Consider the following 24274-nt stretch of genomic DNA (forward strand, 5'->3'; position numbering starts at 1 on the left):
CAAAAAGTCTGTCAAGAACGTTGCACTACATCGTCAGTTCTGTAACTCACACGTAATCATGGGCTCTCTTAGGCGATATCATTGGTGACCTCTGTTCTCTTCATTTTGCTTAGTGTACTTTTCTTTCACTCATAATTGCATTTTTATTCAGTTTTAAAGGACATATAAATTTGGGCACCTGGGTGGCTCAGATGGTTAAGGGTCTGCCTTCAGCTCAGGTCATGATCCCAGGGTCCTGGGATGGAGCCCTGCATCAGGCTCCCTGCTTCTTGGGAGCCTGCTTCTCCCTCTGCCTCTCTCTCTCTCTCTCTGTCTCTCATGAATAAATAAAATCTTTAAAAAAAAGGACATATAAATTCATCTCAGAATATTCAAGTGCTATTAGAAAAACAGTACCTGCCCTCAAAGACCTGTCATGAGTAGGGGGGAAAGAGAGAGAGAGAGAGAGAGAGAGACATTATTGCAGAAGCTGGAGTGAAAGAAATATCCACAAGAAGTATAAACCTGACATAAAGCTTTTAACGCAGTGGCTCCCAAAGGGATGGTCCCACCGTTGGTGAGAGTTATGCGCTGAATGTTTGTATCCCCCAGACTGGTGTGTGCAGCTCTGGGCTCCCATGTGCTGGTGGGACTAGTTAGCAGCAGAACTTTCCTGAGGCTGCTCAGCATCCCCCAGCCTTCCTCCAAGAGGCGTAAACCCCACCCCGACCTCCTGCTCCAACCCAGGACAGAGGCTGTGATGCATATGGACGGATCTTGCACTCCTGCGGTGCTTTAATTTTTCTTGCAATCTGTGAGTGAAAGAATGTAGCTCCTGCTTTTGACAGGGGCCTGCAGAGCATCCCTGAGCATATTCTTTACTCTGTAAACTGTGACTTATACCACCTGGCTGTTCTCTTCACGGCCATATTTTGTAGTGGTTTATTCTCTCCTCCAAATTCAAGAAAGGCTTTCTGCCTGATTTCGGCTTGGCCAGCTCCCTCGTTGGCCCCTGGCTCTAAGAACCTTGGGGAAGCAGTGTCCGTGTTCAGCCAAAGTAAACCAGGTGCCACGTGAGCTGGACTTGGCATCCCCTCTCTACAACCAGCCACCGAGTGCCTACTGGGCACAAAGTGCTGTAGATAAGGTTGGGAGGGACTCAAAGTTAAATAAAACATGGCTTCATCTCTCACAGAATTTACAGTGTGGCTGGGGACGTCACTGTTCCACCAGAGAGCCGACAACGCCAAGAGAAGGCTTTTGTCGCATTGCTTTTAAAACACGGGCTGCTCTTTATGCCAGCCCCTCTGACCTCCTCCTGGTCCCCATTTCTCCTCCCCATCATTCTGCCTCTCCTTGGTCAGTACCGACATCCATCCAAGAACCATCATTGAAAGGGGCCCTAGGAGGGAGGGACCCCTCCAGGTTCTAGAAAACAAGATAAACAAATACATATAAGGACAAAAGCCAGGGATGTATTCCGAAAGGGGCCCTAGGAGGGAGGGACCCCTCCAGGTTCTAGAAAACAAGATAAACAAATACATATAAGGACAAAAGCCAGGGATGTATTCCGAAAGGGGCCCTAGGAGGGAGGGACCCCTCCAGGTTCTAGAAAACAAGATAAACAAATACATATAAGGACAAAAGCCAGGGATGTATTGCGAGACAAGCCAGGATTCCAGGGTGAGGGTAAGGTTTTAGGGAGAGAAGCCATGAGTGGATATGTCAGTAAATGATTAAATCAAAGGTCGTTGGTAAAGCGGCTTACGCTTCCCATTTTTCACACAAGGAAGAAACTATGGGTAGAAATATTCCCTAAGCTCTGCCCGAGTCCCCTCCTGTGGGGTTATGTAATCTTGTTACAGCACAGCTCAAACTAGGATACAGAAATCATCTTGGATTTAGACAGCGTTGGTGAAGCACAAGGACATGGTAAAGATCGATTCCCTCAATAACGCTCCAGATCCAGTCCCCACGGCCCCACATGGCCCTGGGAGGTTCTGTGCGCCCACACCAATTGCCCTTGTTTCCCCTGCCCTTCCTTTGCTCTCCATCAGGCTGCACACCCCTTCACTCCAGGACTCCATGAAATCCCCCTTCCTCTCCTGCTTGAATGACTTCTAGTTTTCTCCCTTCATTTCTTTATTTCTTACTGGATAACTCCTTAACGACGTAATGTTTTCGCCATCAATTGATGATTATCTTTAATATTCAAGTTTCTTTTCAGAAAATTCGTTGTATTTTTCCTAACATGTTTAATTTTAATCCATTACATATCCCACCCTTAAACAACATAATATTGCGGTTAAGAAACTGGAGGCAGACAGCCTGGTTTAAAATCCTACCTCCTCCACTCAGTAGCTTGGGCAAAGCCCCCACCTCCGTTTCTTGGTCTGTGAAATGGGCATGATAATAACACCAACAGAAGGTTGTTATGAGTATTCGGTAATTGGTACATAGTGAGTACTTAGAACAGTGAGAATGACTTATCCCTCAGTACGTTTTAACTACTTTTATTATTATTGGCCTTAATATGATATGTAATCTCCATACTGAGAAGCTACTTCATCATCAGCATATAGACACATGCTACTTTCACGTGTGAGGCTGGTTGGGAGGCCCGGGAGGAGGACTCAGTCACAGTAAAGAGAGAACAGTCTGTTAGTACCTAGATTTTTTTTAGAGGCTCTTCTGCGCTTTTGCGATATTCTATGCTGCCACCTGCTGGCCCTCTCAGGAGTTGTTCCCGTGGCAAGAACTGATGAACCATGCCATGATGTTTGATAGAATTTCACATTAATACCAAATAAAGCAAGTAAAATATATTACTCAAAGCATGCACTCAACTAATATTCATGTGAGCGATTGCTCTCACTGGGTGGCTCCATGGATAACCAAATGCAATCTTGAAATGCTCTGTAAGGTTGTGTAGTCGGCAAAAAGACCACACCGATGTGCTTATGAGCATCCTCATATTTATGGTAATGACTCTAAAGGCTCTCTTAGTTATCAGATCCACGCTTCAGGGAATATTGTAATGAAAAGTAGAATGTGAGACAAATGTGACATTTAAAAGATTGTATTTTTTAAATTAAAAGGAATTTGAATTATTGATATCATAAAACCGTTTCCCCTTGTTATTTAGAAATACTTTAGCATAAAATGAGGAAAATGGTTAAACAAATAGGAGACACTGAGATAAAAAATCAATAATCTCAGAACACTAAGGAAAATATAAAATATACTTTTAGAATCTTTCCATTATTTCCCACTATTTATCAGATTTTTGTTTCACAGGGTCTATGGTTCCGTGATGGGAGCCATATTTTTGTTATACACCATGGCCAAGCTTTGAGTCGAAGTGAGAGACAAATCCATATGGAAGCCTAGGAAATAATATGGCAGAATTTCATGAGTAAAGCTTAGAAAATATAACTCCTCTTGATTTAAAATTACTTAACCCCAAACAGACTCTGAGAAAAATGGCATCTCTCATTACATGAGTCCTCAAAGGCAATGAAGTACCTGTCCCCCAAAGGTCACAAATCCCAAGTAGTGGAGTGTTGGGATACATTTCTAAGAGTGAATTATATTAGTGAATCAGTACATATGCCTTAATAACCACTAAATCATTAAGTATCGAATTCTCTGTCTAGAAGGAGCACAGACGGTTAGGGCCTTGAACAGCAGGTTAGAAAATGTGCGAGCTGTCTCCCGAGGTTTCCTGCTGAAGAAATCTGTGCATCCAGACACCTCTGCCCCAGTCAGGACTCTGATCTCTATCCTGTGGTGTCAGACCACATTGTGGTTAACATGCTGGGCGTCAAGAACCCAACCAAGAGTTATATGAAGGCTGTGAACCCAACTGAAGTCATATGAGGTCATATGAAGGCTTCCCCCTGAAATTCTCATATCCACCACACTCACACACACACACACTCACACACACACACTCACACACACACACAATTGTCAACTCCTGATTCTCTTTCTTGGGTCCCCTAAGGGTAACGAATCCATGACCATACCAAATGTAAGCAACTTTCCAATACTAAACTCCAAGTAATAAATTTGGTCAAAGGTGTCCCAGCCAGGAGTGAGGCATTGTGATGTTTCATTTTATGTGTCAGCTTGACGGGATGCCCAGACATTTGGTCAACACATGATTCTGGGTGTGTCTGTGAGGGTGTATGGATGAGATTAACATTTGAATCAGTAGACTGAGCAAAGAAGATTGCCCTCCCTAATGTGAGTTGGCTTTATCCAATCCACTGGAGGTCTTAATGGAACAAAGTGTTGGGGGGGGGGGTGGAAATTTCGCTCTGACTGTCTTCCAGCTTGGGCCATTGGTCTTCAACTGCCTTTGGACTCAGGCTTGGACTGGAACTGACACCGTTGGTTCTCCTGGGTCTCCATTTTGCTTACTTCAGAGCTTAGAACTTCTCAGCCTCCATAATCATATATAGATTCTTTATAATAAAGAAATATATATATTCTGGAGAAACTTGACTAATCCCAGTGTGTAAGAGGAGAATCTACAATGTCCTGGGATCAGGAAGTTGGAAGGATGACATACCTTGAAATGGTTGTGTGTATTTCTTATTTCTTCGATCTCCAGCTCTCCAGATAGGCCCCCACAAGGAAAGACCTTTCCTTGTCCCATCAGGAAGCCCCCGAACTTCTACCTGAGGCATGGGAGGGGCACCTGTGCCCATGTGCACTGGTGGTGGATTGCAATAGAGAAGACACAGGTTGGTCAGAAGCAGGCTTGTCCCTCTCACGTTCCAATTTTGTCTGAATCAAGTGTGTGCTTCTTATCCTTCACAGCCCTATACTAAAAGAAGTGGACTTGTACTCCTAATGCCCTGTTAGTGGTCTGCTGTGAATCCACAATGATCGTGTGTTTATGGCCCTTTGCAGTCTATTTCTAGACCATGAAGTGAGAGCCTGACTCCCCAATCCTACCATGCAAATGCATTTTGCTTTCCTTGTCTTTGGCCACTCAAGGAAGCACAGACCTATGTTCGTTCTCAGGTGACTCAGCTCATCGTGAAGAAGCATGACCTGAATGCCGAGGAATGGCGGGATGGGCAGGTGCTGCACTTCTGGGTGGGCAGTTATTCTGAGCATTCAGGAGGCATAGCTGACAAATGAGTGCAAAATGTGGCCACACTTACAATTTCAATAACTGGATCACCTTCAGGAGGTCAGATACTTGTGTGAGGTATATATGCATTTGCATACATTTCCATTTTAAATCTGACAGCAACAGTACTTGCAAGAGCAATATTGCAGACGAGGAAACTGGGGCTCACAAGTTGCAATATCCTATTCAAAGGCTGGCCAGTAGTTGTCTAGGTATGTGTGGTGCCAACATCCCTAGACTATGTTCATCCTCACTGCTGCATGTCTGAAACCTGTTCAGATGGGATTAGGCTTTTTTTCCTTTTTATAAATTAATATTTTAACTTCACTGAAGACAAGATCTAATATTGCTAGCCAACTGATTTCAAATCGTCAGAAGAAAGGTGTTATATACATGCCAAATGGGGTGATTTCTTCCAATAAATTTGACTGATTTGTTCTGTCCGACACCATATCCCTGACCTTACTTCCACTTCTTGGTACACATTTTCAGAAAAACATCTGCTAAAACACCAAATAACTTCATTTCTTTGTCTAACTTGTTCATGCTAATAATCAACGTTCCTACCAACCACAATATCATAGCTAATTTCCAGGTTCATAATTCCTGAGTAATTAATACTTTCAGTGACTTTATTGGAATAAGATTTGATAATAAGGAAAGTTGTCATTTCCTTGTAGTCTTTCTCCATATCCATTAGCTTCCCGTTCCCCAGACAAAAGGGCCCACATAAAGGTCATGGTGGCCAGTCTTCTGTCTTTTGACATTATGGCTACAAATCCAAACAGAACCATAAGTTCAAACCAAAGTTTCTTGCTTCAAAAGATGTAATCCAAGAGATGACACAACTTGAAAATTTAAGTTAATAAAGAAACTGTGAGAACCAAGTGTCTCCATGCTAGCATACCTGACATTGTATTGTACTTTTTTTTTTTTCCTTTTTTTCACTGGGTACAGTATATTTCATTGATACATGACGAGGTAGGGCTCCGCAAGCCCCTCCCCTTCTTCAGTTGGTCTGAGATGGAAATTGTGGAGGCCGGGAGGTTCTCAGTGTGTTGGGGTATGAGTTGGGGCAAGGACTCCCCAGCAGTTGAGGGCATCTCTCTTCCTCTTGCCCTTACTGGAGCTGGTGGTCCATGGGGCTCCTACTTCTTAGAGGCCATGTGGACCATGAGGTCCATCACCAAGTTGCTGTAGCCAAACTCATTGTCATGCCAGGAGATGAGCTCGACAAAGTGGTCATTGAGAGTAATGTGAGCCCCAACACTGAAGGTGGAAGAGTGGGTGTCACTGTTGAATTTGCAGGAGACAACCCGGTTCTCAGTGTAGCCCAGGATGCCTTTGAGGGGGCCTTCCAAGGTCTGCTTCACCACCTTCTTGATGTCATCATATTTGGCAGCTTTTTCCAAGTGACATGTCAGATCCATGACTGACACACTGGGGATGAAGACATGGGAGGCCATGCCAGTGAGCTTCCCATTCAGCTTAGGGGTGACCTTGCCTACGGCCTTAGTGCCAGTAGAAGTGGGGGGATGGTGCTTTGGGCAGCCCCTCGGCTGTCACACCACAGCTTCCCCAGAGGTGTCATCCACGGTCTTCTGGGTGGCAGTGATGACATGGACTATGGTCATGAGTCCCTCCACGATGCCAGAGTTGTTGTGGATGACCTTGGCCAGAGGGGCAGGAGGCATTGCTGACAATCTTGAGGGAGTTGTCATACTTCTCATGGTTCATGCCCATTATAAACATAGGGGCATCAGCAGAAGGAGCAGAGATGATGACCCTCTTGGCCCCACCCTTCAAGTGAGCCCCAGCCTTCTCCATGGTGGTGAAGGCTGCAGCAGACTCCACAGAATACTCAGCATCAGCATCAGTCCATTTGATGTTGGTGGGACCCCATTCCTGGAAGATGGAGCTAGGCTTTCCATTGACAACAAGCTTCCCATTCTCAGCCTTGACTGTGCCATGGAATTTGCTGTGGATGGACTCATGCTGGAACATGTAGACCATGTAGTTGAGGTCAACGAAAGGGTCGTTGATGGTGACAATATCCACCTTGCCAGAGTTACAAGCAGCCCTGGTGACCAGGTGCCCAATACTGCCAGATCCATGTACTCTGACCTTCACCATCATGTCTTAGGGACACGGCTGGGCCTGCACCAGACGATGCGGCTGTCTGTTGAATGGGGAGGAGCAGAGAGCTGACATTGTATTGTTTTGAGGCCCTCTTGCCCTTAAAGTTTAAGTTATAAATAATGAGCTTCTACTTGTGAACAAAATCTTGCTTTAAATTGGTTAGGTTCTCGTGGCGGTGTGGGTACTGAGCACAGTCGTCCTGGGAGGTTCTCGTGCCCATGGTCGCGGGAGCAGGGGGACCCCAAGGAGCCGGGCTGACACTAGGTCCAGAGCAGAGGAAAGTGCGCTCAGCTGACACAGCGGGGCTGGCATAAGCATTAATAGTGTCATTTTTCCAAGGGAGAAGACCAGAAGGAGGGCACTTGATGATTTTCTAGGTCAGTCCTAAGTTTGGGGTATCGTGGAGATGTTACTATGATTTCTCAAGAGGTTCAGCAGGCTTCATGATCTCCTTTCACTGAAGCATCATTGAGAAATCACTCCTCCCTGTCTGGAGGCTCACAGTCTCAGGCAATGATAGCTTCACAATGTTACCATATTTCCCACTCAGAAATTGATCCTTTTGCGAGCAAAGCCTCTAGACAAGAAATGCTTTCTCTGTGACGCAACAAGTTTTCTTGCCTGTGACAACGTATGCAATAATAAATTAATAACAATATGGAAACAGATCAGTATATGGAATAACTGACTTCAAAGTCAACAGATACTTGAAAAGTGAAATATATGTCCCTTAACTTCTATCATAAAATGACTCAAAAAAGAATAAAAAGCTCCAGCTTCAAGTTCTGGCCTTGAAGAAAATTGCTATGTGGGCCTTGGCCAAATCACTTACCTTTTCAGGGCCTCACATTTTTATCTGAAAATTTACTTTTTCTTTTCTCTTTCCATCCCCTAAGGGTTAGCATGCCTCCAGGCCTAGTTCCTGAACACTCACTCTCTTTGGAATCTCCTTCAAAATTGTCATTTCAAATACTGTTTATATGTTGTTGATTCCAAAATTCACATCTCCCACCACGGTGCCCCCCAGACTCCTTACTTGTCCCCAATAAGCATCTAAAACTTAATATAGCTAAAGGAGAGTTTTTGATTCTCATGACTCATCATGACTTCTCTGAATCTGAACATTAATAAATATTTGATACTATTAGGAAATTACTGCTCATTTCTTAGAAATTGTGGTTGCTTAAAAAACGATTCCTTGTGAGATGCATAATAAATTTAATAATGAATTGATTGAAGTAAGTGATAAGAATACATGATGTGAGGTCTGGGATTTGCTTGTGTAGGCTCATGGGGTGGGAGGAAGCAGGAGAAGAATCTAATTAAAGTGCAGATAGAACAAGGATCTCAGTGAGCTGATTGCTTCAGCTGGGCGATGATGTGCCAAGAAGCCAGAGCTAGAGCATTAAATTAAGAATGTGCAGATCATGACCTGCTGCGGAAGGAGGCACAGGCCAAATAGGGTGGGCAGGTAGCTCCCTCGGCATCCGAGCTCCCACTTTGGGGAAGTGAAAACCCCAGGTCATCTTGACTGAAGGCACAGTTTCAGTACACCCACACAAAGGAAGTAAAGTCACAAGATGTGTTACTTGCAAATCCCCCAAATGGGGGTGGGGGTCTGGGGGTGGGGGGCGAGCCAAGGGAAGGGCGATCCTCTACCCCAGGTCATGAATGAGCAGGAGATAGAGAGCAGGGTGGCAGCACCTGTTACGTACAAGGTGGTTGTGGCCAAAGGTCACTAACTTTTCAGGAGCTCAACCCTGAGTGGTTATTTTAAAAGGTGTACCAGAAAAAACAAGGTGGGAACTGGGGGTGGGAATCCTACACTCAGATCCCTAAGCGTCCAGACTCGGGATGTGAGCAGGGCCACCACACTGTGAAATGCCCAGGCACCCACTTGGAAGAGTTGTTTGTCTCATCACAGATGAGTATGTGGGTTTTCATATTATTGTCCTTCTAATTTGGGGTTATGTTTACATTTTTCCCTAATAAAAATCTTAAGAGAAACTACCTCTTCGCCATCCGGATAAAAGGCATCACCAATAAGTCAGTTACCGTGAACAAAAGTCTTTGAATCATCTCTGCCTTATCTTTCTTTTCCCCTGTATTTCTCACATTTGCAAAGGACCTAGGTTCGGAGTGTTTTTGGCATGTCTGTGCAGCAGCAGAAAGGTTGAAGCAGCGAGCGTAAGGGATGTAAGAAGTGGAATCAGAGAGATGTCTTGATGCTTTTTAATATAGGACCTTAATGGTCGTGGTAAGAATTTGTATTTTAGGGATGCCTGGGTGGCTCAGTCGGTTAAGCAGCTGCCTTCGGCTCAGGTCATGATCCTGGAGACCCGGGATCGAGTCCCACATCGGGCTCCCTGCTCCGCGGGGAGCCTGCTTCTCCCTCTGCCTGCTGCTCTCCTGCTTGTGCTCTCTCTGACAAATAAATAAATAAAATCTTTTAAAAAAATTAAAAAAAAGAATTTGTATTTTATTTTCTATTTTTCTCTGCATGTAATGAAAAATCTTTGGACAATTTTGTTCAGGGGAGGAGAGTGATCGGTTTTACTTTTGACAAATGTCATCACGGATGGTGTGTGAAGTGTAGACATTAAGGGGCCAAGAATGGAAGAGGGAAACTAATTAGATGTTATTTCAGTAAGTCAAGGAAATGATGGTGGCTTGAAATAGCGATCTCTACGGAGGTGTGTTGGAGGAGTGGTTAGGATAGAATTTTCAGGTATTGCTGACATGATTTTCTAATGGATAAATAAATGTAAGGTGACACTACTGAACTAAAAAAATCTCTAAATTGTCCTTTAGCTTCATAGCCCTACAAAATGCGGATATTGTGGCACGTACCATTAATTCTATGACTTCTGGGAGTCGCCTCCTTGAAATGCATGCACACGGTAGAAACAGCGTGCCCTCAGGGTCAGAGAACACGGGTTTGAGTTGGAGTGGGTGGTGCAGTCTACCCTGCAGGGCCACGGAATGAAATGAGACAGTGTGCAAAAATCCCTGAATACTGCACACTACAGCACAGGGACTCAAGAAAAATATTTCTTTCCTAAGTTACTTGCCCTCTACAGGGGCATTCTTTCCTCTCTCTTACCCAGCCATGGGATGTCCACTTTCCTTTTTTTTATATATATATATTTATTTATTTATTTACTTGAGAGAAAGCTAGAGAGAGAGAGCACAGAGGGCGAGGGAGAAGCAGAGTCCCCACTGAGCAGGGAGCCCGATGCGGGACTCGATCCCAGGACCCTAGGATCATGACCTGAGCCAAAGGCAGACACTTAACCAACTGAGCCACCCAGGTGCTCCGGAATGTCCACCTTTGTTGCACGATCTCAGGCTCCACACTCAAGATTTCCACAACCATGTACTTTCTCCTTGTTCTTTTTAGCCTGCATATTTGTACTTACTGGAGCTGGGTTGAAAAATCACTTTGCAGAAGAGATGACCCTTATTTGGGGGCTAAAATGAAAGTATCCTTAGTTGGAATGTTCTCTTAGTTGGAAATATCAGGTGTTTATTACCTGATTCATCATACACAGATCACATTCACTCGTAAAGTGTCAGCCTTGCATTGGCCTTTTAATAAAACCTCTTCTTTTTTTTTTAAAGATTTATTTATTTGAGAGAGAGAGAGATTGAGAGATAGAAAGCATGAGAGGGAAGAGGGTCAGAGGGAGAAGGAGACTCCCCGCCGAGCAGGGAGCCCGATGCGGGACTCGATCCCGGGACCTCCAGGATCATGACCTGAGCCGAAGGCAGTCGCTTAACCAACTGAGCCACCCAGGCGCCCTAAAACCTCTTCTAAATTCAGAATTAATAACATAAAATAAAGCTTTCATTTGCATATAGGTAACTACTTTATATCCCCCCCCTTTTTTTTTGTCTCCCTGGCTTCCTTTTTTATAAGCATTAATTAGTGGTTTACATTCTCATGTACATGTAGATAAGCAAAAATGGATAGAAAAAATTGAGTTAAGAGGTGCCTGGGTGGCTCAGTGGGTTGGGCGTCCGACTCTTGATTTCAGCTCAGGTCATGGTCTCAAAGTCGTGAGATCGAGCCCCACGTCAGGCTCTGCGCTCCACGGGGAGTCTGCTTGTGCTTCTCCCAGGGCTCCTCCTTGCTCTCTTTCTCTCTCTAAAATAAATAAATAAAATCTTTAAAAATTTTTGAGTTAGTAAATAATATTTTTACAAAATCTTGACTGTTTTATCAGTACCTTCATTTGATTAATATTGGATTCATATAATATAGTGGGGAGAGACACAGTTTTATGTGATGGTAGCACTAAAGAATTTTAACTGGGAAAGTTCAGTCTTTAAAAAAAATCTGATTATGTCATTGAATAGATATTTAGATAGAATTTTCACTGGATAATAATTCCTTAAATAGTAACTGGAATGTCAGCAAACTTTTAGAAATTGTGCAAATTGGGTAGCTGACTTTTCCACCCATGCACGACACCTTGTTTGATTCTCCAAATCTAGTATGGAACATGACAAACAAATGTTTAGACAGTAAAGTAATGAGGATAATAGAAGAAGTGTGCTAATAAAGCCCATGACATCAAAGAGAAAGAATTTCATTTTGTGCATTGCTGTTATCCATCTGCGGTATGTCTACTGGCCAGTCGAGGAAAGACACCCCACAACATGGGAGGTCCTCTTTCAGCATCCTGCTGAAGCCTGATCATTAATCCACATGCAATGGATGCTGTCTGCTCCTGCCCCATCCATTCTCTACTTCCCAGTTTAAATATTTCCAAGTACTTTAAGTGAGGTATTCTAATTTTATCCACCTGTTGCAATTATTTTTAATTTTTCTTGTTTACTAAAAATGTCCTCAATCTAAAGCTAGTGGATCTATTCATCCTAAGCACTGAAAGTTGGACACTGGCGAATCATTCCTAATGACCCTTATGTAGAACCAGAGGCTCTCACGATACTCTGGGCATATTTCCATTAGAGCAGTTGTGATACTCTGTTGTGATCATGTTCTACTCTACCTCTCTTCCCTTCTTCAACCCCTTTGGCCTAAACCTTGGTCATCAAGGCCTGTGGGCTGGAGCTGGTCCTTTGTTGGTGTTCTACCCATCCCTCAGCATATATTGGTCTGGCATATAGTTGGTACTCAGGAAATATTTTATTGCTGAACAAATGGGTAAATAAGAAAATTTATTTACTCTTTATCCTTTGGACAAAAAAAAAATGGTATAACATCAAAACCAAACACTATAGCACTTCCTGAAAGTGAGGACCAGCCCTGGGTAGATGTGTTCATTGCTGGAGTCCATCTTGGCCACCCCTGCGGGTGCCTTCCTTCCAGGTGGGGCCCCTGGCTGGCAGTCCTTCCATTCCTCCCCAAGCCAATCTCTCCATTTGTACAGAGAGATTTACTGTGATAATAGTCCCCAAAGGATAATTGCTCAGCACAATAGCAGCTTATTTCTCAATCAGAAAAACAGTGTCGGATGGGTCATCCCAGTCACCAGGCAGCTTTCCTGCCTGTGTTCATTCAGGATCAGGGTTCCTTTCTTCTGTGGCTCCTCTAGGGAAGAGGCGGGAAGGGGGAGTGTCTGCCTCTAGAAACCCCTGGTTCTGCAATACTACACGTCACTTGTGCTCACATTCTATTGCAGAACTAGTGAACATGGCCACACCTCATGCCGAGGGGCAGGGAAGTGTAGACCCTCTCAGCTCCAGCACCCACCCATGGATGGACAACATGAACTGCCCCACTTTGCACGCTTGCCACTGAGGAAAAATTAACCTGAGAGGTTTCATTTCCAATAAGCCACAACAGTTCCTGAAGCTCACTGCTCTTCCTACTTAGTGGTGGTCTCACCTTTATCTGAAATCAGAACACAAGCCCGAAATGGAATTAGATCTATTACTAAACAGAAGGTGTGGTGGTGGGAATGTCAGAAAACCTTCCGAAATAATGTAGGACAAGCAGCTGACTTCCAGTTGTGTCCCAAATCATCTTGGTTGAAATAGAAGATTCTCAAAAGTGTGTCCGAAGCATTTGAAACATATCCCCACTGCAAGTGTGAGCCTAAGAGACTGAACATGCTAATAAAACCTAACATTATCCCCATCTAAATAACTCCCTGTGGTAGAATTGCTTTAATTTCCTACATGAATGACTAGTCTACCCACAATAGGATATTAAAGCTTAGAATATTAACACAGACACTTCACATACCAAAGAAAATGCATCTTTCATTACAGTTGTGGCCCCAGTTCTAATGCGCGTGTGATTCTCTGAGATTCGAGCATTGCAAGCCCCGTGGCCCCCAGGGGGCGCTGTCGCCCAGCACCACGTGCAAATACCCCAGGGTGGGCGATCTAAGCATCCTGGCCTGTATCACACAAAAGGTGACAGAATAGTGGCCTCACGGTGAAATATTCAGCTTTGAAGCTAATAACAAACAGGAACACATTTCATTTGCTTTGGTTCATTTTTCACTTTCACTTGTTGATGTGAAAAACCTCAAATGTGATGATTTAATAGAAGTGGGAAATTTTAAAACACTGAAGTTTCTACAATTTGAACTTAGCATCTTCATGTTATGAAACTCTGTGATTAAATGCCTTAAAAGGTCAGACCCACTATGAATTTGAATGGGCATCAGAGCTTCCCCTGATTTTTCTAGGAATAACTACAAGTTCTGAAGACAAAGCCAATAGTCGAAAGACAGATCTTTATCACACAACAGAACCTATGCAACTTGTTCTCCTGGAGAAATTTTAGAATACTCTTGAATACTTACAAAATGTCCTGAACATCATAACTGAATGACCGTTTAAATACATTCATAAATAAAATGGGACCTAATTATGCAATGTTTTTGCTCCAAATATTCTGCAAAAAGAACAATTTTGTCAGTATGTAAATAATAAAGAAATTCATGCAGATATTGGAGGTTTCCCTTGCCTTATATCAGGGGTTAAAATATGTCTGTCCATCAGAACTATATGGTGATTTTTTTTTAAAGATTTATTTATTTATGTTAGAGAGAGTGAGTGGGTGGGAGGAGGTGCCGAGGGAGAGATCTCAAGCAGATGCCCCGCTGAGTGCAGGGCCTGACACAGGGCTACATCTCACGACCCTGAGGTCACGACCTGAGCTGAAACCAAGAGCCCAACGCCCAACCAACTGAGCCTCCCAAGCACCCCTACATGGGGAATTTCTGAAACTGTAGAGCCAAGGTCCTATGTCCAGAGTTTCTCATTCAGCGTGGTGTTTGTGGAGCTTGAGAATTTGCATTTTATTTAACTAACACATCAGGCAATTGCGATGTAGCTGGGTCAGAGGCTTGTGGATCACTGATAAAGGTTTTGAAAGACGTAGAACAGCACCCCTCAAACTTTCTCGGGCGTGCAAATCACCTGCTTCAAAGGATTGTTGCAAACACCACATAAGAACACGCAGGACTTTGCCCATTGTAAGCCTTAGCCAACAGTAGATGGGATTGTCTTCACTAAAGGCTAATGAAGAGTTAGAAAAAAGGAAAAATGTTCAACGACTGGAATAAAATGGAAAGAAAACTGAGGGCTAACATGTACGGAAAGAGGCACTGATTAAAAGTGAGGTGGTGCGGGCGCCTGGGTGGCTCAGTTGGTTAAGCGACTGCCTTCGGCTCAGGTCATGATCCTGGAGTCCTGGGATCGAGTCCCGCATCGGGCTCCCTGCTCAGCAGGGGGTCTGCCTCTCCCTCTGACCCTCTTCCCTCTCGTGCTCTCTGTCTCTCACTCTCTCTCTCACAAATAAATAAATAAAATCTTTAAAAAAAATAAAAAATAAAAAATAAATAGAAGTGAGGTGGTGCTGTCCACCAAAGGCTTCACACTTCTGGGGCGAGCCAATCATACTTATGAAAGATAAATGACAAATAGCCTTCAAACAGGTCATCCTATCTCCCGTCCTTACTCCTCTGCAGTGTATTCTCCACCAACGAGTCAGAGTTTTATAGTGAGCCAGACTGCGTGTGTCACTCCCCAGTTAAACACCCCCTCGCCCTGGGGATGAAAGTAAAATGCTCGCCAGTATCTGTTCATGCTGCTTTCTGCCCTGGGACTCTTTCTCCACCCACACATCCCATGCCCATTAATCACCATTCCCCAACTTAGACACCACGGCCTGTAGGAAGCATTGCTCCAACCCCTGTTTCCTCAAGGCAAACATTTCCATTCTTCATTGTGACTTCTCGCTTAGTTTTCTATATTCTGCAATCTGAAAAAACAAGGAAAGTGAACATTTTCATTGTCTTGATTACTCTTCAATTCCCAGGAACCACACCGTGCTCAGTATACAGTTGATGTGTAATAAATATTCGTTCCATCAGTGACGGGTTGATAAATATGATGCAGTATATGTACACAGTGGAATATTACTCAGCCATAAAAAGAATTTAATTCTGCCATTTGGGACAACACGGCTGGACCTTGAGGACATTATGCTAAATGAAGTAAGTTAGAGAAAGACAAATTCTGTATGATCTCATTCACATGTGGAATCTAAAACAAACCAAAAACCAAGCCCACGGATACAGAGACTGTAACAGTGATTGTCGTGTGTAAGAGCTAAGGGTCGGGGGGCCGAGGGAGGGGCGGTCAAAAGGTACAAACTTCCAGTTATAAAATAAGTAAGTCATGGGGATGTGATGTATAGCATGGTGACTATAATTAATAATAGTGTACTGCCTGTTTTGAAAGCTGTTAAAAGAGTAAACCTTAAAAGTTCTTATCACAAGGAAAAAAATTCTGTAACTCTGTGTGCTGACAGATGCTAATGAGACTTCCTGCAGTGGTCATTTTGCAGTATGTACAGATAGCCAGTCATTATGTTGTACATCTGAAACCAGTATCATGTTTATGTCAATTATACCTCAATTTATAAGTAAATAAACAAATAAATATTTGTTGAGGGATACATACTGTTTACTTTTAGTCAACTCTTTTTTTTTAAGATTTTATTTATTTATTCATGAGAGACAGAGAGAGAGAGAGAGGCAGAGGGAGAAGCAGGCTCCCGTGGAGCAGGGAGCCCGATGCGGGACTCGATCCCAGGACTCTGGGATCATGACCTGAGCCGAAGGCAGCCACTTAACCGACCGAGCCACCCAGGCGCCCCACTTTTAATCAACTCTTGTGAAAAAAACCTCTTCCTTTAAATTCTTTCTGTGACTCGTACAAAAGCCACTTCCTTTCTGATTTTCTACAAATGGCAATTTGCTTGATCAATAGATTTATACCTCAATTTATACAATTTCTATAAGCCATACAGATTTCAGTTATCTTTCCTCCCTTAGTTCCTTTTTTACGTACAAATAAGAACTGATTTTATCGGTCATCAATACACAGAAATGTAACAAGTAGCAAATCTACTCCTTATAGTTACTAAGTATAGAGTAATGGGCACTTCAGTTCGGCTTGGAGAAAGAGATAAAACATAAGATGCACTGGGGCGCCTGGGGGGCTCAGTTGGTTGGGCGACTGCCTTCGGCTCAGGTCATGATCCTGGAGTCCCGGGATCGAGTCCCGCATCGGGCTCCCTGCTGAGCGGGGAGTCTGTTTCTCCCTCTGACCCTCCCCCTCTCTCATGTGCTCTCTCTCTCTCTCAAATAAATAAATAAAATCTTAAAAAAAAAAACATAAGATGCACTGGATACAGGTGTTACCAGAAACGATATTTTACCACATGACATGGCGGAAATACAAGGTGAATTGTAACTTGCACTTCCCCGGGGCCGTACCAGTCATGAAACAACAGCAAAAACTGGTAAGGCAAATACTACTCCTTTGAGCCCAGAGACCTTCTTAAACAGCAGCAGAGCAAACAAGCTGAGATGGCCAGTGGATTCTTGATTTCGGGACCCTCTGTGGCTGCCAGTCTCTCTCAGCCACGGACAGCCTTTCTGGTGCCGCCTGGTGCTACTGGGGCTGCTGCCACCCGCACCTTTCAGCCTGACTCCCCCCACTAGCTTGTGACCTTGCTCCACGTCTCCCTGTCCTTATCGTCCGATGAGGCTGTCCCCCCTGTTAGTCAGTCAATCACCAAACATGTGTTGAGCTCTGTGCCAGTCACCGGGCCGGCTGCTGGGACAGTTGTGTGAGGAAGTGAGTCTGCGACCTGTTCCCACGGGAGCCAGAAAGCAGCAGAGAGCACGCTGTTCTCACTGTGGCAGAGAGAGCTCTTCGGACGGGCTAATGAGGTAGCCCGAATTATTCCCTCTACCATCCCTTCCACAAGGAGTGGTGATGGGCCTGGGGCTGGGTGACCTCCCAGTGTGCTTGCCGGAAGCACCTCCCCAGAGCTGAAGACCAGCCTATACCCCGGGTTCATCCAACTGTCTCCTGCCTCCCTGGGGTGAGTTTACTGCCCGCCAGGAAACTGTCTGAGAGACTTAACTCTGGGGCCTTGCTGTTATTTCCCAGGGGTCTCATCTCTTCTCATTGGGCACATCAAACACTCACAAAAAAAGAAAATGCAGAAGCTCTCCACTACAATGTACGGTGCTCCCTAGGTATGAAGATGCAGCCATTCTTCTGTGTCGGTTTTAAAGGACAGACATGTGACTTCCACAGAGAAAACTAACTTAAGGTGGGGTTTCTAATAACTCCCCACCCGGCAATTCTGACCCGACCCCCAGGTCTGAAATCTAGTAGCAGAAACACTCAAAGTTGCAATACTCTTGTTTCCAAAGGGGGAAGAAAACCCACAAAACATGTGGCAAACAGGAATAGTCATTCCTACTCCTTCTGGAATTTGGGGGAAAAATCAATAAAATGAAGAAAGGTTGCTCCTTATGTCCAGTAGTCTATCCAGGAATGTATAATAACCCAATAAGCCACAAGGTGGGGTCTATGCAATAGAAAAATGGCTATTTTAGACAGGCTACCAAGTCCCAGCTAAATGGTATTCTGCGGCCACACAGAGTAGTGGGTGAACTGCCGTGTGATGAGCAAATCTGAAATACTAAAGAGACTGGAATCAATTTAGAGCATGCACAAGTTAGGCACTGGCACAATGATAAAGTGGGTTCTGAACCGCAAGGTTTAAAACAGGCAATGTGTAGATATATATTTTTCAATGTCAGTGACTCGGGACAGCATCCAGCTGGTAAGTGACCCAGAATCCAGATGGCATGATGTGAAATCAGAGTAAGTTTGGAAGAAAGGAAACAGAAATATTTAGTCTGTGCGCAACAGTGAGAAAAATATGGCAAAAGACAAAACAAAACAAAAACTTGTTCTCCAAACAAACAAACAAAAAACACCCTGGTCTAGAAGAGGAATCAGCTGGCCTGATGGTGGTAAGACCAGCTCATCTGCTGCTCAGATGAGCTAACACCTCCAACCCCATTGCCCTGTTTCTCTCGGGCAAACCGCACCTGCCCACACAGGCTTCTCAGTGTGGCGAAACTCATGGGGGTACTTCTAAACTGCTGCTGTTGTTTGCCCTGGGCCCGGGAAGAATGCTATGGAACAAGGCTAACATTTAATATTTTTGGTCACTTCCTACTGTCGGGACCTTTACTTGTCCTTTCTTTCTTCTCCCCCGTCAGCTCTTTGAGGTTGGTGTCCCTATTCCTGGGTAAGAAAGTTAAGACAGTGAGAGGCAAAGCATCGTCCCCAAAGTAACAAGTAGGACTTCCTTCCCAGGCGTTCTGACTCCAGAACCCCAAATTTGAACCCTTTCTTTGTACTTCTTTTTGGAAAATCCTTCCCTGATCTCCAAGACTGGATTCGATGTCTCTCCCATGGGCTCCTTCTCATCCTGAGTCACTCCATCCTCCTTCGATGTCATGGCCTGGCCCTGACATTTTGCTGAACCAAACTAGGAACTCCGAGGCAAGCACGGTGCTGACTACTGTATTACCAGTGCTGTCCTAGAACAGGCCTTCATTTATATTTCCTGAGTTATGGAAAGACAGACATTTAAACCAGTGAATATTGAAACAGCAAGGCCGGGGGAATGCCGACCGTTGATCTTGGCTCAGGTCTTGATCTCAGCATTGGGTTCAAATCCCACCATTGGGCTCCCGCCCAGTGCAGAACCCACTTAAAAAAACCAAAACCAGAAAACAAAACAGCAAGGCCGACAGAGGAAAATTCACTCCTGACCAGTGGGTGGCAACAGTGCATCGATATCAAAGGAACGACCCAGGCAACCTGACCAGGTCCTTTCCTGTGGGGTGTTCAGCTGGACGACCAGTTTTGCCAGAGGAAGTCACCTTATTGCATTAATAAACAGTTACTGTTACTCTTCTCTAGATGCCTTCCAGATTTGCTGCATTTCTTCCCAGCACCATAAAATCAGAATGGGTTTAATTATTCCATTTGTAATGCCATTTCTGCTGGATCTATTTCTTCACTAGCCTATCCTGTAAAATATTTATGTTCAAAGAACAGATAAAAGGTTTTATAGATTTTATTCCTATAATTAAGCTATAGCTTAAATATATATGACACCTGCCCCAGTTTGAAAGTATACCTTCTTATTCTGGAATATTTGTGGTTTGAAGAAGTTGTGTCTATACCAGCAATGAGATGTTAGAGGAGAAGACTGACTGAGAGCTAGCAACCGTTGCTGTTGAATGAGGACAATCTTCCCTTTAGATTTAACCACCATCAAAACATTCCAGAGAAAGGGGTGCTCTGCAGTACAATTAAGAATGTTCCTCCCACATTTATTTACATAAACTCTCATTCCTTCTAATAAAACTATTTAGACCAGTGCTTCTCAGTGTTTAGTGTTACAGAGTTACATGCAAATCACCCAGGGAGCTGGGAGCCTATTAACATGCTGCTTCTGATGCCGGGGTCTGGGGCAAGTCCAGAAACCCTGCATTTCCAGCAAGCTCCCAGGGGAGGCTTGTGGCGCTGCACTCTGGACCATTTCAGCAGGATCTGGAGTACAGTCATTTCCAGGACTTTAAAGACAAGAATGACCCAGGTCTGTACTCATTAATAGGTACACGATGGCCTCCAATCAAATCTTCAAGGCATGAGATTTCTTAAGTATATTTCAACATATCTTAATATACTTAGCTAAGTTATTATATTGAATATTTATGATAAATACAATCATTTCCTGAAATTAATGTTGTAGCTGTACCTAAATTTAAATCAAAGTGTACTATTTTAGTTCTCTCTGATCGCATGACAAACCCTCCCAGAACTTGGTGCCTTTAGACGGCAGTCATGTCACTCTGTCTCGGGGTTTTGTGGGCCAAGAGTTCAGACAGGCACTGCCTGGGGCCACCATGGGTTTGCACTCACGTGTCTGTAGGGCTGAGCTCAGCTGGGTCGCTCTCCCATTCCTGGGCCTCAGGGTCCCCCTGGATGGTCTCTTCAGTAGGGCAACTGCACGTCTTACAGGCTGGTTCAGGATTCAGGATCAGGGTAGAAGCAGCCAGCCCTCGTAAGAAAGAGCCATGAAACTAGGGTGACATCGTTTCTACCAAAGTCTCTCAGTCCAGACCATCGGAGGCCTGCCCCGGCTCCGAGGAAGGAGCAATAGCCCCTCTCTCGCCACAGGGAGAGTGTTGAGGAATATGCAGCCATCAGGAGTCTCCCACAGTGAGTTAATATCGGCGAGCAGGGGCGCCTGGGTTGCTCAGTCAAGCGTCTGACTTGATTTCGGCTGAGGTCATGATCTCAGGGTCTCGGGAGCTAGCTGGCGTTGGGCTCCCTGCTCAGCACGAGTCGGCTTGTCCCTCTACCTCTGCTCCTTCCCCTGCTTGTGCTCTCTCTCTCTAAAATAAATAAATAAATAAGCAAATAAATAAATAAAATCTTTAAAAAAATATCAGCAAGCAAATCAACATCATGGAATCAGGGCGTGTCTGTGTATTTGTGTGAAGGGGTAGGCAGGACTGGAACACTTCTATTGAGTTCTTTCCCCTGTAAAGTTAGTCATATTTTCAACTAGGCTTTCTTTGCGTCTCTCTTCCTTTCACTTGGAAACCACTATAGAAATGTAAAGATGGATGGAAATTAAGATGGACACGCTAATGCTCCAGCAAGCCTTGACTTTGAACACATTTTTCTCTTCCTCCTTTTTGACGCCTCCCCCTCTGCTTCACCTGTTTTTCTGTAGAATCCTTTGTTCTAGGAACTCGGTCTCCATACTTAGTAGCAAGACTCATGGTCAGTGGCACCAGTGACGGTCATGAGACCACCTCGAGGACGTGAGGACCGTGGCTGGCAGCACTCTCGAAACCACGCAGGTCCTGCATTTTCCTATAAAGCCCTCAGTCTCTTACCCCACAGCCTCCTTTGCTGGCAAAGTCATAAAACCATCCTTCCTGTTCCTCTTTATCTCCAAGTTCTGTCTCCGTGTTGTAGTTTGGCTCCGGAGCCCAGAGGTCAGTTTTCGACCACAACTGGACTATTGCATTCATGGGATGAAACACAGGTTTGCTGATATGTTTGTTAGTACTGAGAAATGTACACGATGTCTCTAGCTTTCAATTTTCTTATTATTAAATTAAGAGTAAGAACTTAAATGATTGCTAAGCCTCCTTAGAACACTGTGATTGTAACATATTAATCTATTTTGTCACCTCGTGTAATATACTTGCAGTATTAAGAATATTCAATAGTGGGGCACCTGGGTGGCTCAGTGGTTAAGCGTCTGCCTTCGGTTTGGGTCATGATCCCAGGGTCCTGGGATCGAGCCCCGCGTCGGGCTCCCTGCTCGGCGGGGAGCCTGCTTCTCCCTCTCTCACTCCCCCGTCTTGTGTTCCCTCTCTCGCCGTGTCTCTCCCTGTCAAATAAATAAATAAAATCTTTAAAAAAAAAGAATATTTAATAGTCGATGTTTCAGAAGCACACCAATCCAAACCAAAAATGCACATATAGATGTATATGTATATAATTATACATATATACATTTACCTATTTACACCCTCTCTGCCTCGTCTTTATTTCCAGTAAGTGCTTCCAGACCTTCTGCATAATTTATTGCTTATTTAAAGATTTACTACTTTAATTACAGATATCCTCTCTCTTTGAAAATTCTTTAGATGTTTAGGGAAATCTTACAGCTCATTCAAACCCATATGATTTATTTATATAATGTAATTTAAAAGCTTAATCAAAACATTCCTCAGTCCAAGTTATTATTGGCAATGTTAAATCTTTTGACCTTTTTATATTTCCTATAAAACATTCTCAAGTAGCTATAATTTTCAAAGAGTTAGAGCAGAAAAAATCATCCATCCATCTATTACCTCTAGACAGCTCTAAAGAGGAGAGATTGTGAATCTTGGGGTTGGCATTCAGACCTAGAAGAGGGAGGGAAAAGGTTTACTTTATCATAAAAATACCACGGAACTTTCTAGACATTTCTTTGAAAGTGCTGGTACATGTTGATTTTTCCAGGGAGTTAAAAAAATTTTTTTGTAACACAGGTCTCCAAAAGAAGAGGGCTCTGTCAGGAGACAAGCACATCCTCAGGTACGTTAGGGACAGGTGAGGAGAGATGCTGGATGAGAATAAAATACAAAGCGAGAGAGGACAGGCCAGCAGAAGGAAGGGAGAAAACAGCAGGGTCTGTAGATTTGGGACAAACCCTCATGAAAAGCAGGGACTTGCAGCTCCAGCCCAGATTTTCACACAGTACTTCTGCCCAGAGTAAATGTCCTAAATGTAAAATAGAAACATACTTAAGATAGTTCTTAAATGCACATGGTTTCATCCCCCCAGATGAACAGTACCTGTATGGGCTGAATTGTGTCCCACCCCCCAAATTCCTATTTTGAAGCCCTAACCCCCAGTACCTCAGGATGTGACTCTATTTGAGACAGGACCTTTAAAAAGGTGACTTAGATAAAATGAGGCTGTTTGGGCGGGCCCTAATTCAATCTGACTGATGTCCTAGGAAGACAAACTTGGGGCACAGAGGACACCAGGGATGCGTGTGCTGAGGAAAGGCCACGTGAGGACACAGCGACCACCAGCCAAAGGGAAAAGCCCCAGGAGAAACCACACCTGCCCACACCTTGACATTGGACTCCTAGCCTCAGGAACTGTGAGAAAATACATCTCTGTTGTTTAAGCCCCCAGATTTGTGGGATTTTGTGATGGCAGCCTGGAAAACCAATATAGTGCCTTCATGTAATGCAAAGATCATGGGTCTGAATCTCATTTTCACTATATACTAACAATGTTCTCTAAGGCATTTTTTTCATAAACATTTTTATTTTAGGATGGTTTTAGATTTACAGAAAATGTGCAAAGATGCCGGAGTCCGGCTCCAGCAGGGAAAGGGTCCTTGAGAGAAAGGATGGCGTCGGCGAGTGAGGAGACACGGACACAGGATCAGGCTGCAAGCATCTCCTACTGATAGCCCCGGAGGAACTTTATTTATACATTAGAATATTTCCTTGTTTTTTCCATTCTTTCATAACATGTGATTTTATTTTTGACATCTTATTACAAATCATCTTAAATCATTTTGAATTTAAAAACAAAGGTACTAGACAGAGCGTGACCGTGCGAGACGAAGCGTAACCTATCTGCTATTGTGTGCTAATGCGGAAAAAGTTATATTTTTACTCTTGCTTAAAGATTATCTAAAGTTTATTCTTGCTCCCAAGGCAACATACAATGGGTGCACCCTATCCTATCAAAGTAATATAGGGAGGTCCCTGTACTGTGGGAAGGACATGAGATTTTTCTCTCCTAGAACTCTTATGTTTCAGAGGTGCCCGAGGAATCTCATCAATAGGGACTTTTACTGGGCCTGGATCCAACAGCTCCCTTAAGCGAAACTTATTAAAGAACTCCGTGTTGCTCATGTTAGATGAATTACGGATTGGAGGACATCGGGTATTTTTACTTCTTGGCCCATCGTCAGCCTTTTTGGAATCAGTTTCATTGTGATTGCTTACATAGGCATAACTAAATTTATAAATCATTTTATCATGAAACCCCAGAAAAAATCCCATGATTATAAAGATTGCCACAAATAAAATGAAAGGAAGTAGC

At 43.9% G+C, this 24274-nt stretch overlaps 1 protein-coding gene across 2 annotated transcripts in view; it reads right to left on the minus strand.

Moving 5' to 3' along the window:
- Window positions 1-24274, minus strand: part of LIG4 (DNA ligase 4) — a 75153-nt gene that overhangs the window by 26258 nt on the left and 24621 nt on the right. The window contains exons 2-5 of one of the 2 annotated variants that reach the window (XR_003606746.2): window positions 22516-22569; window positions 21894-22049; window positions 20561-21036; window positions 11676-15509 (exon numbers count right to left, since the gene is read on the minus strand). The gene's annotated coding sequence lies outside the window, so the exon portion shown is untranslated. Of the gene's footprint in view, window positions 1-11675; window positions 15510-20560; window positions 21037-21893; window positions 22050-22515; window positions 22570-24274 lie in introns of those variants that run through there. The other variant, XR_015767917.1, reaches the window with a different exon arrangement.

The sequence above is a fragment of the Eumetopias jubatus genome, unplaced genomic scaffold (assembly GCF_037043125.1).
Source record: "Eumetopias jubatus isolate StellerSeaLion01/CBP00866 unplaced genomic scaffold, mEumJub1_p1.0 scaffold_3, whole genome shotgun sequence".
NCBI lineage: Eukaryota > Metazoa > Chordata > Mammalia > Carnivora > Otariidae > Eumetopias > Eumetopias jubatus.